General features: G+C 42.9%; 1 pseudogene; it reads right to left on the bottom strand.

Annotated features, from left to right (window-relative positions):
- Window positions 1-661: 661 nt before the first annotated feature.
- LOC150066270 (THAP domain-containing protein 2 pseudogene) lies at window positions 662-1,519 on the bottom strand (annotated as a pseudogene).
- Between the last annotated feature and the right edge of the window lie 4,481 nt (window positions 1,520-6,000).

The following is a 6,000-nucleotide window of genomic DNA, read 5'->3' as shown; positions in this document are numbered from 1 at the left end:
TGTTTTTGCTATTTTGAGGTACTTGAGGGCTTATTTACTTTGGATAACTTAAAAGTCTTCACATTCAAAAATATTATTTTCAAAACAAGGCTATGGTAAGTTTACTTTTACTCATTTAAAAATGCAGACATTTTAAAGTAAAAAAAGGTGTCTTATACCTCATCTTGTTTTGTTCCATAAATTTTCAAGCCAGTGTCAATTATGACTTAATTAACTCCAAGTCCAGCAGTTTTAAGGTCACAATTAGTGTGATTAAAAACTAAGTAGCATCTTAATTTGATGTAATATCCAACTTTTATATAGGAATTTTTTCTAATTTAAACACAATACAGGTCATAGGCTGTTTCATTTAAACTCCAAAACAAGCACCTGGCCAACATAATTTCCTAGCAAAATTTCTAGTACATTTTTTCATGTAAGGCACTTCCATTTATTTTCAAATAAAAGTTTCATTAAAAGTTTCTTTCTTTGTTTTTGTAATCAGGTCTTCTTAAGTGATACAGAACTTCCTAAGTATTCAGTTTGGTGTTACTGCCATAAATGTTAACCCCTGAAAAGAATGCTGGATTGATATTAAGTTCTGTGCAAGACACTTAAATGCAGGTATTCTGGTTTGTTTTAGATTTAGAGAAGTGCTAGTGTTTGGTGTGGTTAATCTTGTTTAAAGAATCTTGAAATCCTCCAAGGGAATACTGCTTAAGGCAGTCGGTAAGCCGGGTTCCAATGTGCCCTTAGGTCACAGGTTATTTGCTTCTAAATTCTTCTCAAAACATGTGGCTTTGACCCATCTTTGAGCTGCTCTGCGTTCTTTTTGGAGGCCATGTTTCATTTTTCTTCTTAAACTTGCTATTTCCTTTTCCAGCTTAATTATCCTCTTCTTTGCCTCCCTAGGGTTCCTAAAGGCGTAACTGTGTTCGAGTAGTACTTGTTGACTAATATTTGACTTGAAATTAGCTGGTCCGGCTGTAGTACACCTGTCATTTTTCCTCAAAAGATTCCTTGACTTGAGTTTCACAGACTCTATGTGAGTTAAAAGAAATCAAAAACGGTTGGCACAGCTGCATTTTAAGTCATGGAGTTTGTCCTGTTAGGTCAAAACGTGAGGCTTCACAATGTTTTGAACATAGAAAAGTGCGCTTTCCTGGCACACAAGGTTTTCGCTGACTCAGGCGAACCCATTCCTTTCTTCTTTTGGGACCCAAGGGAAACCTGTGGAAGCTGACGCTGAGGTGCTTGCTGTAGTCGGTGGCGAGCCTGCCGGGGCGCAATGGGTCAGCCTTTCCCTCTTGCCCTCATTCAATCCGGAGAGGCTGGACGAACCCGGGTGGCATTTGCAGGCCCCACCGAGGGTGGCAGAGACAACGGAGCAGAAAGGAGTGTGTTTGGGGAGGGGGGTGGGAGGGAGAGTGGCCCCCCTCCCCCTGCCGTTTTCCCACTGCTCTTTATTAATATGCAGCCTGAAGCCAGCAGAGCCGATGGGCCCGGAGCTCCAGACGCCTGGGTGTGCCTTCACCAACATGGCGCACACAACCCCACAAGGTGGATTCGTTTATATCTTCTAATTTACTGCCAATAGAGGGCGACCTGAGAGGCAGCGCTGTCCACCTGGTCACACTGGAAACTGAAAGGTGGACCACAGGAACTGGGTGAAATCAGTCATCCAAAACTGGAGACCTTAGAAGCACTGCTAGACCGTCTTGTTTTAAAAGCAAGAATGATAGTTAAATACAAGCATGTGGTAAACTCATATGTTGAACTGAAACTTGTTTGTATAACTAATTTTTAAAGCTCTCATGCCTAGAACCCTTGGTACTTGGGAGTCTGAGATCTGAGGATCACACTAGCTTTGGCAGGAAAGTCCTCAAGGCCCATACCTCCAAGTTGATGTTGAAGAGAACTTGTTAATTAGATATGAATGGAGTATGTGTGGATGAACTCAGGGCCTATGTATTGTCTCTGTTAATTTTTCTGCTCAAGTCTAGAGCTCTATCACCAGAGCCATACATCCACTGCTGCATATTAGGTGGTGATATTTGAATTTAAGAGTCTCATGAACTTTCTTTCCTCACCTCATCTTTATATTTACAATTTCTCTGCTAGAAAGGAAAATATAAAGGAAGACAAATGACTACACTTCCATGGCGCTAAAATAGCTGACTTCTAACATATTTGAAAAGTTGAACTACCTCAGTTCTGTTATCTTTTGGGGAGTTTATTCAGAAGCTGAGTCAGGCACAGTCAAGTAAGTGAAAAATAATCAGATATGTGCAGAGTATCAGGAGAGATTGCTAACTGAGGCATCATGCAGGAGAGAGCTTGGAATGATGCGATGTTGGTCTGACTTGGCTTTAGAGAAGACAGGACTCGGTTCTCAGTGGAGCAGGGGAGACCAAAGGCAGCTTTTCCATAGACATGCTGTGCCCCACCATCAGTGCCCCTTCACTGACACCCAAACCACTGACAAAACATCTGTCTTATGTGCCATTTATGTCAGAAATTTCAAAGATGTTTACAGTTTAAAAGACAGAACATTGAGTTATTTGTTTCCTTAGTGGCATTTTCATATGGTTGATACCTTCTCATAAGGAAAACAAACCGTTTTTATTTAGTAACATTTGGCAAAACAATAAGCATGCTACTACTGAGAAGGGACGCCCTCTTTGCATTTTTGTTATTTTTTTGCTGCTGTTCCTGGAGTCTGACCTCTGGGCACTGCACTGCTTCTGGGCTACTTTGCCAATGGCTCGCACCCTACACTTGAGTCAGCTTTTTTTGCTGATTATTTTGAGATAGAATCTCTCAGACTTTTCTACCTAGCCTGGTTTCAGGACCTCTATCATCTAGGTCTCCTCTGCATGCAGAGCTAGAATTATAGGTTTCAGTCGGCAGGAACTGGTTTACAGAGTGCCAGAACAAGACGCTGGCAGCCTCCCAGGCCCCTGCTGCCCAGGCCCCCTCACACTTCTCCGGTCCCCTGAAGATGGAAGTCAGGGAGGTCCAGCAAGTGTTGGAAAGCATGTGTCTTGATAAAAACTTGGAGCCTGCCCCGGGGAGGTTGTACATGCCTCACTGAAGGCTATTCGAATGCACTGTTAGGATTCTGATTCAATCATATTGCTATATCATATAGCCAGGAGCCTATGCATGTTTATGGTGGAGACTCAATATATGCACCTTTAATAGCTCTGCTGAGGGCTTTGATAGTCCCTGAAATAAGGCAAAAAGAAACTGTTGGAAGTTGTTACATCTGGCAGTGCACTGTATATATATTTTTTAAGTGATGCTGCAGGTAATCTATCTGGTTCCCATGGGTTATATTCAATCAGTTCTCACTCTAGCAATTACTTTGGTCATGAGAAGAGTACAACTGGCATCTCTCTTGCAAGTCAAGTTCATTGTGAATGTGATAGATACTGACAACAGCAGCCCAGACGAAGGCTGTTGCACTCTAACAGGAGAAGAGTTGTATGTCTGCAGAGATTGTTGACAAGGTCTCCTTTGCTCTTTGAATGTTCCTTCCAAGGAGTCTTATTTGGATTTTGGAAAATGCTAAACCTTTTAGACCTTCTGTAGGTCAGGCTTCACATGAAGTAGTGTTTTCTTGTTTTGTTGTGTTTTTTGGATGGATTCCATGACATTTTTAATTAAAACTGGGTTTTTATGTCCCATTTCACATGTCATGTATTCAACAAAAATCACATACATATGTATATACCACATACATAGAAAAAGGCAGAAGTGGTGCTGAGGCTCAAGTGGTAGAGCACTAGCCTTGAAGAAAGCCCAAAGTCAGTGCTCAGGCCCTGAGTTCAGGCTTCAGGACTAGAGAAGAAAAAAAATTCATTTGATCACTTCGGCAGCACATTTACCAGAAATTAAGTCAATTTGCCTTGTGAAATAAGTTGTCAGGATATATGCAGGTGGCAATATACCCAAATACATTGTTAAATATATTCCTTGTACCTAAATCACAGTCAATACTGAAGATAAAATTAGATAATATTTTTATTTCAAAATGCAAAAGCTCTTGCCCTTTGGAAATTACATTCTTTAATTGGAGAGTTTACTCTGTTTGACTTCTCTATGCTCAATATAGTGGTCAAGTCTGTTTTAGATGTGCATTTATTTCTTTCTGCTGTGGTTTGAACCTTTGTGTCCCTCCAAAGTGCACAGTGTGTATAAGTGACTTGTTAATTTCATCTACCTGATGTAGGTGCCAGTGCTGAATGAGGTTCCTGTTCTGCTGGAGGGCTCTGCCACACTGTTTGTCCCCATGTGCCGCTGCCCAGTGTGAGTCGCTTGTGGGGTTAGTCTGGGAGCTTCACTTGAAGGCCTCTCCACAGCCCACACTGTCACAGGGCTTCTCCCGGGGTGGGAGGTACTATGGGTTGGCCTGTGTTGTACTGCCCAAGGCTTTCTCAAGTTCTTTACATAAAAGGGTTTTACCGCAGTGCAAGTCCTACCATGAGGAAGAAAAGCCAAGCAGTAGGTAAAGGCCTTCAGCACTGAGCACACTCATGGCTTCTAGAGGTGTGCACGGATGGCCTTGTATTTGAAAGGCTTTCCTCTATTCAGTGCATGGGTATGGCTGAGGACTGAGCTCTGATTCAAGCTTTGCCACACCTCCAGCTTTAGACTCATGAGAACCTGCTCATGTCCAACAAGATACTTTGTGTTCAAACCTTTTTGCACACAATGGAAGTGTCTTTTACTGGATGCCGAATTTCTGCTCAGAAAGCATCCTGGAAAGATGAGATTGGAGTCACTAGTTGACTCTGGAATAGATGATGGAGTAGAAGAAGAACATAGAAAACCAAAATTTTTCCCATTCCTGCTGCTTGACAGGACACTTTTCTTGACTTCGTTTTTGCTTATGGCTACCACTATACCCCTTGAGCCAGAGAACCACCTCTTTTCGTGGTACTAAGGAATCAACCCAGGGTTTCTTGCATGCCTAGGCCAGCGCTCTTCCACTAGGCCTCATTCCTGGCCTGGAATTTTAAGGTATGCTGGGGACAGTAGCAGAGAAACAGAGGAGAAGGGTGAGAGAGTTGTAGGGTTCTGAGAAGGGGATGGGAGCTCTTGGAAAAGCTTGATTAGAAAGTGGTGGTAGTAAGAGGACTTTTCCAGGTTTGCAGCAGTGTGGTTGGTGATGGTGACCATGGAGGGACCCTCCTGTTTTGATTGTACATTCTTGGGAGAGAAGGTTTAAAGGAGGACACCTTCACCTGGATGCACCTTAAAGTCACTTGGAGTGGTAAGTAGAAGAGTTATGTAAAGGGTAGAGAGATGAGTGTATGAGGTTAGAGGTGAGGAGTCCAATGGCTGGGCAGAGATAGGGAGTAATCCCAGGTAGCCATATGTTAGCTCAAGAGGACCCCACTAAGTTATCCATTTTTAATGGAACCCTCTTAGGTGGACAGAAATCCTTGTTCCTGCCAGGGGACTAAAGAAGTGTGGTTAATGTGGAAGGCATGTTTTCTATTAGCATAGATATTAACCTTTTTCCCTTGTGCCAGTGTGAGTTCCTGGGTAAGAGTAGTAAATTCTGCCTATTGAGTTGTGGTGTGAGGTGGAAGAGGTTTAGCCTCAATTGTTGTTGTGTCATCTACAATATATACCCTGATTGGAAGACACCCTTAGAGGGAGCTTCCTTCCCTGAAGTGGTGTACCTTGCAGATAGGTTGGGAATGGTGGTGAGGGAAGGTAGAAGGAGATTGATGGCCTCCAAGCAGTTGTGAGTAGGGGAAGGTAGTGGACCTGTAGTAGGGAGTTAGGATTTAGGGGGAGTAAGCTGAAATAAAGTATTGGAAATGTCTCTGTAAAGACGAGATGGAATGACTATAGTGTGGAGGGTGAGAAGGGTAGAATTGGCTCTGTGTGACAGGTTGTCCTGGAGGCTGTGGAGAGTGAATGTAGATCTGCTGGCCAAAAGTCTGTTTGGAGCTGTCAGTGTCCTAAAAGCAGGCTTGCAGTACCTGAGAGCATGATTGCAATGAT

This window comes from Megascapheus bottae, chromosome 2 (genome assembly GCF_031878675.1).
Source record: "Megascapheus bottae isolate mThoBot1 chromosome 2, mThoBot2.hap1, whole genome shotgun sequence".
Taxonomy (NCBI): Eukaryota; Metazoa; Chordata; class Mammalia; order Rodentia; family Geomyidae; genus Megascapheus; species Megascapheus bottae.
This window is presented reverse-complemented; position numbering and strand designations above follow the sequence as displayed.